Below are 14,459 nucleotides of genomic sequence, written 5' to 3'. Positions count from 1 at the left end.
TTCCAACTTCTTGTATAAATGGTTCCAGAAGGGCACACAAGTTGTTCAGGAATCTTTCTCCCCTACCTCCAGGTCTACTTTCTGCAGGCAGTGTCTTCCTATGTGAAGACAAAGTAGCTGCTCAGTAATTCCCAGCTTATAGCCATCCTGGGCAGAAAAGTCTCTTCTGTAATTCCAGCTAGTGGCCTGGGTCTGCATTTCATCATTCAGGCTTCAACTGCCTGCCCACAGGGGCTGAGAAAACAAGGCACCATTCTGATGGGCCAGACCTGAAATCCATACCCATTCTCTAAAACCACTGAAGGGTCAGTCCCACCCAGTGCACATGGTCTGTGAGAGGAGGAGAGGTGGTTTCCCAAAGAAAATTGGGGCAGTGTTTCCAGAAACAGGGGTATGGATGCTGAGTAGGAAAAAAGTGGCTGATGTTCATTCCAGTGTGCAACTAACTCAGGCCCTGGGCTCCTGGGAGCACCAGTAACCTGAGTAGCACAGCCATGGATGCCTTTAAATCTGAAGATGATAACATAAAAGCAGTTCACATAGCACATTTTGTAGGAGGGGGATCTGAGTTAATTAGTAGCAGGATAAAATGAAATAAGGTTTGGCACATAGTAAATGCACAACAAACGACTGAGATTTGAGTGGTTTATCATCCTCTACCTACTTTTTCATATATGCATACTTTATCACATGCATTATATGTATGATAAAATTTTGAAAATTTTTAATACATGGTCTTACTCCATAAGCAAATTTCGTGGTTGCGGTTTGGTGTCCAAGAATAGATAAGCTCACTAAAATGGGAAGTGCAAGGGATGGATTGGGTTCCTAATGGCTCCAAGGAAAGAAAGCTCTTGAAATTGAAGGCAGAGGCTAGAATTGAGTGAGGGGTTACAGTCAAGGGGAAATAAAGTTTTTTTCCTTCAGAAACGTGTCTGTTGTGCAAGAAATGGTCCTGGGGGACAGAAAATAAAATCCCACGGGAATGTAGACCTGCCTGACTCTACATGGAAATCATTTGAGGGAGCAGGAGGAAGCAGGCTTTGTAAATTAATAAATGGGGAGCTGAGCGCTGAGACCTATATTCTTTCAGTTCCCTGGTTAGCCTTTTACTTAATGGCAGCAGATGTTTCTGGCTGGACTTGAGTTTTGCAATTAATTCTCAAGACCAGTAACTCCATGAAGCTTAGAGTAGGAACTCTGGGCAAGAGAGATAAACCTGGAACTGCTGTTTAGATTTTAAGAAATGGGCATTTTTGCATTTATCGTTGGTAAGGTAGATTCCTAAAATCTTTCTTGCCTAAAATCTTCCCTTCCTGTGTGTATCCAGGTCGGCAAAGGAGCATCTGGGGGCCTGAGGCTGGGGAGTTTGCACAAGAGAACAGTTGGGGGATCCTTTTCTTACTTCATTTATTTATTCATGTCATCTTGATGAAGCAGCTCTTCCAAGCAAAGCCAGAAGCCAGGTGGCACAAGTGAGGCTCATAGAGCACAAAATTTTAGGAGGTGCTCCCTCTTGGGTTGGTGGAAGTGTAGAGTTGGTGCCCAAGAGCGATCACCACCTTAGGTTTTAGGCCGCAGGACCCTCCTTTGCCTCATGTGTGTTCTGGTCCAGTTCTGCATAAGATGTCAGAGATCCAAAGATAAGTGAGATGAATTTCTGATTCCAGTAAGTTCCTTCCCCAGGAAGTCCATGAAAGGTGATGTTGAGCCTGGGAAGTATTAGGTCTGCCTGAAGCTCATGGGGAAGAGGGTGTAAAAAAAAGAGAAACTTGAAGTTCCTGGACTCTTGAAGCCTCTGGATTGGAACTGGAGTCCACAGAGGGAAGCACAGGCCTGTGGGCTTCTTTCAGATGTTTGCGTTGGAGTTGTGCTGGCCAGTTTTTAAAGTAAAAAATTAGGTGTCATACTCTTATTGTTATTAGTAGTAGTATTACTATTGTCTGACAGGACAGACCATATCATAATAATGGTAATAATTAACATATAATAATAATAAGACTGAAAATAGAGCTTGTATTTGCTAAATGTATAATAAATGCATTTTCCATTTAGTCCTCACAACAACCCTTTGAGGTAGGTATTATTTTTATTTTATAGAAGAACAGATTGAAGTTCAGTGATGTCAAATCATTTCTCTAAGGTCAGATAGTGCAAACTGCCAAGGTCAGGATTCAAACCCAGGCTTGTCCGCCATGCTTCCTCAAAGGGTAAATCTAAGCCAGTGGTGGTGGGAGGTGTCATGGACGACTCCTCCAAATTCCTAACCCTGAATGGACTTTAAAACATTGCTTATTTTAAAAAACTAGACTAAGGGCAAACCAAATTTCTTTAAAAAGATTCTCAGCTTTCCGAGGAAGACTGAGCAGGAAAACACAGCCATCTGTGCTCTCAAACCCCTGTCTCCTTCCCACAGCCCACCCCTCACCTTTCACTCTCCTCCACTGCTGCGTAGCAGAACTGACCTGGGAGAGAAAATAGAAAGACAGTGGAAATTGCTGTCACTCTCACACTGCCCTCAGGGAACAGGAGAACACTTATTGCCACACTGGGGCAGCCAGACAGGCCCTGGATTTCTGTTCTTCTATGTTAATTAGAAAGCAGAATCTTAAGAGCCAATTTTGACTAAGAACTCTGAGTCCAATTTTCTCCTGGCCCTGATTGTGAACGGCCTGATCAATATTAAATCTAATTTACAATGATGGCCCCTGTGAAGCTGGCAAATGTTATGTCAACATACCGTAATGACTTCGGCTTCCTAAGCACACTTGTTAGCGTGGCCGCATCTGCTGCTACCACTCTCTTAACCGCTCCCACCTCTAATGCCATATCTGTGATAATGTCTCCCAAGTTCTCTTGCCTTCTTTCCATCAACAGAGGCCCCAGGCCTGTCAATCCTTGTTGCCTCATTTCTATGTGATGAACTCGAGAAAAGAAGGAGAACACAATTAATTTTCCTCCCACAACTGATGAACCAAAGAAAGAAATAATTGCTACTCAGTTTTAATAATGGCAAATTTTATGAAATTTCCATAAAGACAATTCAGAAAGGAGCACGGGGATCATTTCTCCACGGGGGGCCCAACTGGTTTGCATTGTTCATAATGTTTATGTTATTACAATTCCATGTTGTCTGCATTTGCATCCCCGTTGTCTCCAGGGCAAGTTCTTGCAACTCATTTGTGAGGCGCTGAATAAAAGAGCTGTGACAGGAGCAAGGCTCCCATTCCAGAGGTTTCTCCTCTTTCCTCATCTCAGGGGAGACTGGGGTGACTCTGCTGGACAGAGGCGCTGAGGTGCTGGGGATGTTTCTGAAAGCCAGTAGGCAGATACCATTCATGTTGCCTTCCTGCCCAGAACGCGTCTTGGACTTGCAATGTTTGTTAAAAAAAAAAAAAAAAGTACAACTCTTCAGCTCTCACCTCTCAGGGTGCTTCAGACAACACATTCCCATTGTCTGCTCCAGCCAGCAGGCCTCCCCCAGTCTCTAATATTTGCTACACTTCCTCCCACCACAGGGATTTGGCATCTGCTCTTCCCTGTGCCTGAAGATTGGTCCCACTCCACCTTCTTGAGGAGAGGCTTTCTCACCCTCCAGATATCAGCCCTCCCTGTATCTTTTTATCACGGCTCCTCCACCAGGTCAAACTTGTCCTTTGTTGGTTCTGATTGCCAACACTCTTTTGTCCCACTTGCAACTTGATATTTGTTGGTGCAATTATGTGATTAATGTCTTCCTCTTCATTCAAATGTAAAGTCCTTGAGGATAGGGGCCTCATCTGTCTTAGCTCACTTATTTACCCTTTTGGAAGAGTATTACCTGGAGGTGGAACGTGATGCCATAGTGGGGCATCATCGCATCTCTGTTGAAAGAGAGAATTACCATCTCTGTATTAATTGAGTATTGATTTGGCCGTCATAACAAAGGAGAAGGTAATAGTAAACTTAAAACAGTGGTTTACCTCTGTCTGAGTTTAGTCTGAGCTTAAGGTGATACAGCCACTCCACAGTGTCAGGGATTTGGACCCCTTCTATCCCTTTCATTCATTCAATGCAGAATTCAATTATGCACCTGCTATATTCCAGGCATTGTTCCAGGCATTGAGGAACCAGTAGTGAACACAACAGAAGGAGTCCCTGTCCTCATAGAGTTTATATTCTAGTGGGATTGACAAGTACATGAGCATGATGAAAAGTAACATGTATAGCATGCTATATAGGACTATAGGGAAAAATAAAGCAAGGGCAGGAGGAAGAATTGGGGGTGGGGAGTGGATGCTATTGAAATTCTAGACAAGATGGTCAAAGAATATCTCTCTAGAAAGGTGGTATTTGAGTAAAGACCAAGAGAGAGTGAGGGAGCAAACCATGAGTATACTTGGGGAGAATGTTCAGCAAATAAAAAGGTTCTGTGGCAAGGGAGTCTCTGGTTTTTTGGGAATAGCAAAGAGGGCAGTGTGGCTACAGGGGAGTGATCAGTGGAGAGCAGTGGGAGCTGAGGCCAGAGAGATTATGCAAGGCTGGATAACACAGGGCCTTGTAGGTCATTGCAGGGACTTTGGCTTGTTGCTGTGTCCTCCTCACTTGGACTTGTATCTTGTAGTCCAGGATGGTTGCATGAGCTCCTGGCATTCTAGCCAGTGGCAAGAGGAGAAGGAGAACAGGTGGATATGACCTTTTCCTTTAATGAACAAGCTGAAAGTTGAACACCTTGTTTCCCTTCACATTTCATTGGACAGAATTAGCCACATGGTCATACCTAGCTATAAGGAATGCTAGGAAGTAAGCCTTGGCTGCCAAGGATCCAGATAAAGCCCAGGGATTCTAGTACTTATGAAAGAAGGGATGAAGTATCTCTGAAGACAGTAACCACTTCTGCCACAAACTTTTTCTTTGAAAATAGAAAATAAGAAATTAGAAATCTGATTATCACTTTAATAATGAGATCAGCTTTCCATTAATAGAAAATACAATGTAAATATTTTAACCAAAAAAGTCCTTTGTTTTTGGGTAATGTGCCAAAAATTCTTTCTTGTTTTGTTTTGTTTTGGAACCTCTATTTATGACCTAGTGCACTAAACAAAAGCCTTGTCGGGTTGACCAGTTAACTAAGGAGAAATACCCACATAGGATTAAGTTGAACTATTTTTATCCTCTATCACAAGTGACAATTTTCTTTTTTATATTTCCTGCTACACAATGTAAAAATATATGAATTCCACTGTTAAGCTGTTTTACTAAAGAATCTGTCTTTACCCAGCTAAGGATGTGTATAGACACCAAGTTTTGTAAAGCACGTCTGACTTTGATAATGATGGAGATTCATAGAACAAAGCTAATATAGAAAATAGTTGTAGTTCATAAATTAAACTTATTGCCAGTCACTGCAGAAATAAATAAATTAACAGTGAACTTGCTAGATTTTAATTTTTTGGCTATCCAGAGAAAAGCTCCTTTGTTCTCTAAAACCATACAAATCATAGTTTAATTTCTGGTGCTTGAGATAGAAACTCTCCCCATGGTTTCTCTCCTACAGTGGTTAAAAGAATGCTTTTGACGCCTCCAAACCAAACTAAAACTTGGAATCATGATATTCTTTGATAGTTAATGTTGAATGAGTGCATGAACCCTGAGAAGCTGCTTTGTTTCCTAATCGTTAGCATCTCAGGGTTGGAAAGAAGATTAAAGAACAGGCAGACAGTTCTAAACTCTATACAACATCTATCCTAGCTTGAATCCCTTCAGTGATAGAGGCCATGTCCTTTTATGCAGTGGTCTGGTTCATTGTCACATAGTACAGATGATTAGATATTTTTATTTCCCTAATTCACTTTATGTTTTTTCCCCAATAGATCCAAGTTTTCCTCAGTGTGACCAATACAAGATAAATTTAATTATTCTTTGCTGTGTTTTGATTTATTCTTTAAAAGATCCCTTAGTTATTGGAACAACTGCTCAAATTTGAATAAAGTATGTAGAAATTTGAATAAAATATGTAGACTGTTAATGTAAGAGAAAGTTCTCGTTTTTAGGAAATATACCTGGGAATATTTAGGGGTAAAAGGGTAGGTATCTCAAATGTTCCAGAAAAAGGTGTGTGTGGATAGAAAAAAAGAGAATGATAAATGTGATAAATGTTAACTTCTTAGGAATTTGGGGGAAGGGTACACAGAGATGCTTTGTTCTGTTCCTGTTCTAGTCTTGCAACTTTTTTTGTAAGATGGAAACGATTGCAAAATAAAAAGGAAAAAAAATTAATTATTCTTTCCCATGACAGTTTTCTCCCCAGAAAGGGGAGGGAGACCCAGAGTTGGCTCTTCCAAAGTCCCTTTTGTGCACTTTCAGTGATCAGGGAGCTTCAGAACAGAGAACTTCCTACTTTGGATGACATATCTACACCATTAGGTCACCTCTCAGAATAAAACAGGGAAAGTTAGTGGCTCAGAATTTTGTTACCAACTTGTTCTCTGTCTTTGAGCAAGTCATCTAATAATAATAATAGTTAATAACTGCTACTGATTATAGAATACTTCATATGATGGAAACTGTTCAGATATTTATGTATATTTTCTTATTTAATCCTCATATAACAGTAAGGGTAGTTTCTACTACTATCCTCATTTTATGATAAAACTGAAGTTCAGAGATATTAAATACCCTGCCCAAGGTCCCTATGACATTACGTTTGTACTTTTTTTTTTTTTTTGGTACAGACAACCTCCCAGGCGCCCCTACATCTGTATTTTTAACTTCTCCACTGAACTCCCTCCCTCAGCCTAGTCATGAAACAATAACAAAGGCTGCCCCAGGTAAGATGGCCATTTTGGGTCCTGAAATTCCGACAGACCCCCAAGACTGAAGCAAAGGATGGGAAAATGGTCATCAGCAGGAAATAGAAGAAAGCCTGAACCAAGGTCAGTGAGGGCTGTTGTGGCCAAGATATAGGTAATAGTGAGTGCTCCAAGAGGCCAGTAGCTTGGGATGCTGTGAAGATCTGGTAATAGGCAAAAGACTTATGTTTGTTAAGAGGACATAAATGCTGAAGAGATTATAAGACCCTCTGTCATATCAATTCAAAATAAAAGTAAGAGAAACATTAAAAATAAATGTAAAAAAGTTCTCTTTTTCCTTCCTGTGCCTGAAGACACCTAATACCTGGTGGATACTCAGAAAAGGTGAGGTACATTTATTGACTTACAGGAACCGCAGAACAAGCAGGTGACGGTGGGAGAATGTTGTCAAAGGAAACAAGACAAATAAGAGCTTAGTTACCATAATTGAGTGTAAGTAAGGATGGCTTGTATTTGCTGAGGTTTGGGGGAATAAGAGGAACTGGAGTGGCCACAGAGTCCAAAAGTGAGACTGAATTTACAGACTGGTTGAGTGTCTTCATCTAGCGAGCATGGAGGGCTTAAAAATCCTGGGAGACTTTTGGGTGTTGATCCATATCACTCTGAAGTTAACCAGAGGAAGGATTTTAAGATGGCACAGATTTTAAGACACCTGTTGACTTAATGGCAACATTTTAGAAAAGAAAGAAATATGACTATCAATGTACATGGCGGATATGGTGGAGGATTTCGTCTTGGGCATGAAGATTAATGGTCCCAGGTCATCTGAATAAAATCTGAACCAAGTTAGTTTTGATGTGTCAAGTTCAGAGGTCTTATAGAACAGGACAGGCCCACACAATTCTGGGCTTTATTCAGAAGTGAGGTTATCTCCACAGTTCCACTCAGACAACTGGAGGGTGTAATCACCGTAGGCTCTGGTGGCAAAACTGAGCTAATGCTTGGAGGGTCTCTGGGTTTTTGACCCAGTTTAGTAATGCTTTTCAAAATGCTTGTAGCTTACTGAGTGGGAATTATGGGCATGGATTCTCCATTTCTGAAGGTTCCAGAGGGGAGAGGGAGATGAGAACAGGAGACCAAACTGAGAAAGTAGAACTTTACCAAGAGGGCATGGCAGTTACCACCACTTCCGTTTTATCTCACACCAGAGATAAACATTCCAATCAAAATGCCAAGTATGTCAGCGGAAATACCACTCTGACACTGTCCTGTTGCTAAGGTTACTCCAGAGATAAAAAAGTTTCAAGCAGATTATTGGTATGTGGCCCCAAGGACCTTAAACTACAAACAGAAGACTTAACCATTAGGATAATATTGTATTAGATTTTAATTTCACATGCTTCAGTTTTCTTAATATCAATAATATAAATTTCAATTACCATAAAATTAGTGTCTGAGTGGGCAGGAAACACATCTCTTTGCAAGAAAATGTTGATGCAATAATTGTTAACAGAAAGGGGAGTTTCAAGCTCTTCTGTGTAACTAAAAGTTCCCTTCCCTTCAGTGACATAAATGCAAAGCTGATTTCCTTCTTCTTTAATGAGAGAAATTGAAGCCTTAATTAAAATAGTGACACTAAACTTGGGCTTGTGTCACGGTTGAGACACTGGGCGTGTATGAGGACTATCATGGATGGGGGCAGGCTGCTTTTTTACTGTAGAGGAATCAGAGACTTGCTTGGTGAAGTTGAGTGTGTTAGTCTATTTTTAGTGTTTTGATAAACATTCTCATCAAAAAGACCTCCAAGTACCTGAGGCAAAGTTTACCTCAAAACTAGGCTACCGAGGTAAGACATGGATTTATGGAGAAGGTACTTTGAGGTCCGGGTATTACAGTCATCATAAAAGAACAAGCAAGCCTTTCAGTAACAAACCAAAAACCTTCTGGAACCTTGAACTTTTTAATTAAGAGAAATAAAGGAGCAAAATTTCTGAGGGAAGAAGAGAGAAAGAAGAGTGAATATATGCATGAGTTGAAAACATTACAGATAAAGCACAGTTATTAGGTTTTCTTACTTTTAAGTTAGGAGCAAATCTATAAAACCACAAAATCTCTCTCTTGTTCTTTTTGAAAGTGCAATCAGATGTCTGTTTTTGCTGATTAACATCACAAGCATCTTACATTTCACAAGGTCCCTAAAAGTCTTCCTTAATTCAAGGTAAGATGTGAAAGACACACAAGCTATTCTCGGCAGGGATTCAAAGAACCTGTGCACCCATTCAAAGTACAATGAGCTTAGGCAGAACGCTGTGCTACAATATCAATTATCCTTACTGAATAGCATTTCTGCCCCCTTTTTGTGTGTCTTTTTGGAATAAGAATGTATGTTGCCCTTATTAAACCTACGGAATTACTTTTTTTCCTCCTCCTTAGGAAATCCAGCAAATGCAGACAGTTTCAGCGACTTAACAAAAAAAAATCTAATTTCCACTTGAGCAGCTCTGAGGTTAGGTCAGCAGAAAAAAAAACTGCAGTAGCTTGTGTTGATGAATATTTTATAAGCTCTACCATCTAATAAAAGATGTATTTAAAAATGGCCAGGATGCTGGTTAAGAAAATGTCCTATTATTTAATTATCATGAAGATAAAAGTTAAGTTTTGAGTGTGATGAAAGAATGAGCCAGCCCACAGACAAGCTCAATTTTGGGTCTTTAGACTCTTTTCCTTCTGTCCACCATAGATCTTCCATCATGGCTCCAACTGCTGACTTGTATAATCAATGAGGCAACGGGGTGATTGCAGAGCTTGACCCATGTGGCAATTATTTAGTGGCCTCAATGGACAAGAGAAATCTTTAAAAAGCTTCTAATTAGCACACCCAGTCAATGAAACTGCAAACCTCATTATCTGAGTCAGGGCCAGAAAAGTACAGGCTAATATAACCCCCAAACGACATCTTGGCAGTATTTGGATCTTCTTACCCACTCACCCACTCATCATCTATAATGATGATGATGATGATGATGATGATGATGATGGTGACAATACCAACAACTCTAAAAATAGCAGCAACCATTTGTTGAGCACTTACTATGTGCCAGACATGATACTAAGTGCTTTACATGCATCATTTCTTCCAATCCTTAAAGTAAAACTCCATGAGAAAGGTCCTATTATCATACTTATTTTATAGATAAAGAAAATGAGGTTTATGGATGCTTAGCTAGCAAGTGATTGAGCTGACTACAAAGCCAGCAGGCTTTGCTAGAATGGATACCCACAATCCTACTCCTTGTATCTTTTCTAGCAAAACCATAGTTTTTTTTTTATGTGTCTAATGGAAAAATGACAAATGCTTATGATAGAAATGCTTATAACGCTGGTTTTGATACCAGTTGCATACCTCTTAGGCCTTTAGTAGAAGATCTTAGCCAGGAGAATAAAGGAAGTGTGGTAGAAGAAATAGCAGATTAGATGCCCTGAGTTTTAGCACCAGCTCCATCCATTACAAGCTATGAGACTTGTCAAATCCCTTTACCTCTTGCATTCTTGGTGGCTTATTCTTGAAAGTGATGATTGTAATATTTGCTCTCTCTCATTGCAGGGTTGTGCTGAGAAAACAATGTGATAATGTACCTGAAAGCTCTTGGAAAAGTTTCAAGTGTTATGTAAATGAAAGGTGGTAATTAAAAACCTCCAGAGAAGGGCAGCCTATCTCAGTCATCAATTATCATGTTTTCTTCCTTGTCAGAAAACCTGTATTTTTCAGCTTCTTGGGGGGGGGTATCGATAGCTCTGTGCAACATTTTTGTTTGAGAAATGTGTGAAGAAAAGGATCATCCTGACAGCTCAGAACCTATTTGTGATAGGAAATAACCACACATAAATTGATGAAACCAAAGGCAGATGCATTCTCATGCGAAATTGTGAAAATTCATACTTCCACTTATTGGTTTTTATACTTAGTTATAAGAAGATGGAATATTTAACTGTCATAACACACATAAAGCCCAGATCTTTAAATAAGAGAGTGGTATAAGAATTGACTTATTATCTAGAAAAATGGAAAAAGATTTTGGAGGAAAAAACATGAAAAATGTGAATACCAAAAAGCTTAGTGTGTTTCCAAGCTTTGGAAGCCTGGGTGTGGGGATACACCTGAGAAGTTTGAAACCATTTTTTGCACATATTATATATATATATTTTTATTTCTTTTAACATTTTTTCATTTTTTGAGAGACAGAGACAGAGCATGAGCAGGGGAGGGGCAGAGAGAGGGAGACACAGACTCTGAAGCAAGCCCCAGGCTCTGAACTGAGCACACAGAGCTCGACGCAGGGCTCGAACCCACAAACCACGAGATCATGACCTGAGCCGAAGTCGGACACTTAACCGACTGAGCCACGAAGGTGCCCTACATATTATATTTTTGGTGAAATTCAGTTATATTCCTGAATGAAAGCCAAAACTGTATTAGGAAGAAGCATTACTTCCAAGATGGTGTAATGGCATAAGGGAACGTCTCAGGCTTTAGCTTCAGGAAGACCTGGACAATAATTCTGACTTTGCTGCTTATAAGGTGCTAATTAGCTGCTCTGAGATTCTGTTTCTATACAGCTACTGCATGTAAACCACCCAGTGTCTTAAGCATTATGTTACTAGACAGACCAACAATATAACCTGAGTAATGAAGACCTAGCCAAAGTAACATCCATGTCTAAGTGCCATGGAGATTCTAAATTCTTCCTTATCTGACTTTTGTTCAGCATAGATAAATAGGGACATGTACTAATCTGAGCTTTATCTTCGTATGTTTTTCCTTGATTTTTCTTGCCTAAAGTGCTCAAAGAAAGCAAATTTGGACTGACTGGGTTGTTGAGAAGTTGAGATCAGGTAAAGGCGAGACAAATCTGGATAATCAGGGTTTGGCAGGGAAGGAAATCCAAGATTCACCATTTTAAATGTGTTGAGGCACACTGAATTACAGTCTGAAATGACTGGGAAGGTTATATCTATCATAGATAGCATGGCACTGAAGGTAGAGCATGTGTAGGTCCTTACTCAGCTACAAGGGAACTGTGTGTGCCAGGACGGTGTCAGGGAGTATAACCTTTGATTCACAGTGGTCCAAAATTTATCAAAAACTTGAGTTAAGAAATAATGTTTATGAGAATTGGTGGAAAGTCTAAATTCTACAACTTATTCTCAGGTTTAGGTTAGACCTTAACTTAAACATTAAACATTAATGTTCTTAAACATTAGAGAGCCTTAACTTGGACCAGTTGGCCCCCTCATAATGTTTGCTTTTAATGATCTAGGGATAGCGTCTTGCCATAGACCTTTAGTGGGGAATGTTAAAAGACATGGCCCAGGAAGTGCATCACTACCTTTGTGGTAGGGGTCCTGTCCTTCCCAGAGGTCTGCCTGACTATATTCTTGGAATTCTTAAATCTTTCCTCTGTATTATGAATAGAGATATTTTTCTAATAATTAGCTATAAGCATGCTATTTCCCTACACAGTAATCTTAACTGGCTCTAGACCAACTACAGAACCAAATCCAGGTTTCTTTGCAAAGCCTTCATGTCCAGATTCTGGAAGTGGCCTCATTTTACTTACCTCACCTCTTCCCCCTAGTCTCTTGAACCTCCGCTCTGGTAATACTGAACGTCCGGACAGTATTCCTTTAGCCTTCCATGTCCTTCCCACAATTGTCTACTGAATTAGTCATTCTTGAAGCATCATCGCAAATGCTAATCCTCTGAAGATGTTGACTTCACCAGGCTGACTTTTAGGGCTTCTTTGCTTGCTTTAGTCCCAATTCAAGCAGCAATTTTACTGTTTATAATTGCTTTTTTGTTTTGTTTCATTTTATTGATCTGTCTCCCCTCTAATCTGCAGGCCTCCGGAAGGCAAGATTGGTTTTCCCTTCACCTGTAGCTCCAGTGCCTGCCATAGTGCCTGGACCATTGCTACTGCCTCTTTTCTGTCTGTTGCATGCAAGCTGCTGCTTTTCCCTCTTTCTTTTTTCTTCTGGTCCTCATCTTAAAAATGGCTTGTTAATAATTTCTGTTGAGTGTCAGGAAGAGTTGGAAAACCAGCTCTGACACATTCTACACTCTTTTTTTTCGGAAGAGGGTGCAGTCCTCCGATGGAAGTACTGGTCCAAAAACTCACCTCCGTTCTGATTTTGTGTGACATTTCCCATCATGTAGAACATGATTAGCTGTCTTTTTAAGTGCTTCTTTAGGCCAAGTCTATTAATAAGATTTTGTTTAGTCCAGTGTGAGTCAGAGCCAAGCATGTTTGCTCACAGATGCGCATTAAAGGAACAGGGTCTGACTGGTAAGTGGCAGCCCAATCTTTGGGGCTGAGGTAATTTTCCAAAGCTGATTTTCTTAGTGTTCAGCAAAGTGGAATGTAATTTTAATTTGCAAGGAGAACTTTGGCTTCCACAAAACATAACTATCAGCTTTTTCTCAAAGCATTTCTCCACAATGATGCCAGAGAGGTCAGAATGGAATAGTAAGAGATACAAACAAATTTAATAAAAAGGAGGCCCCAAACAAATTAAAAAGTATGTCCTGAAATTTTATGTTACAAAAGGGGGAGCAAAAAAGTTCAGCAAGTATTCTTGTTTAATGATGTCCAAATACTCGTTTAGTACAAATGTAAGAGCAAAACAAACATCACAGGAATGTATACCTAAAGATATTACAAAGCCAATTTGAATAAAGTTTTAGCTCACCAAGCAGTCAAAGGCATCAAAGACATTTATTTCCTTGCAGAAGATACTTTATGTGGAGGATTCAAATTGGCAAAACTTTTTAATTGGTTCACTTCTACAGTGCAACGTATAAAAAGTTTATAGAGGCAACAATTCATTAGATGCTGTAGCATCAGACCAGAGCACCAACTATTTATAATTCAGCCCACCATTCAGACATGCAGCCATATCAGAATGAGATATGAAAGTTCACCAAGTGGGCAGATTTTCATTAACCATTCATTTCCTTTTGTAAAGTTGAGGGCCACACAAATAATTCTTTCACCTCAATCTTCCTACATAGGAATAATATGCATAAATAAGTATAGTATTCAGGAACTAGATATAATAGAAAAATGATGGACTCCAATGCAAGTAAGTGTATAATATTATAAAATCATAGGTGATGTGATTCTTAATTCCCTGCTCTCTTTCTCTCCTTCCCCCAATCCTATGTTTTCTCTGAAATGTCAGGAGTAAGGCTCACAGGGATAAAAGATGACATATTGCTCTCATTTCTGATTCTTCCCTGGGACATTTATTTGTAAGTACACAGTTGGGAGGAATAGTTTAGGGATATTCAGTCATGTATCCAAAGAGGAGAAAGGGTCATATCTCCCGCTGGTCTATGGAGATGAGGGCTTTACTGATGTTGCAAAAGGCAACAGAACCCAGATCCAGGGAGACATTGTTTTGCGAGAGTAACCTTGGGAGCATGAGCTTGTTGGTTTTTCCTAGTGTTCTTTTTTTTTTTAATAGAGGAAACAAAGTAAGTACGACTAAAATATGAAAAAGTAGGCATTGTACAACACCAACAGACATTTGCTAGAACTTAAGAGCCCTATTTATTTTGTTTAACGAATTAAGACTACCTGATGACAGCTACTGTTATGTCTCTGTCAC

Source organism: Prionailurus bengalensis, chromosome B4 (genome assembly GCF_016509475.1).
Source record: "Prionailurus bengalensis isolate Pbe53 chromosome B4, Fcat_Pben_1.1_paternal_pri, whole genome shotgun sequence".
In the NCBI taxonomy this organism is placed as follows: Eukaryota; Metazoa; Chordata; class Mammalia; order Carnivora; family Felidae; genus Prionailurus; species Prionailurus bengalensis.
This window is presented reverse-complemented; position numbering follows the sequence as displayed.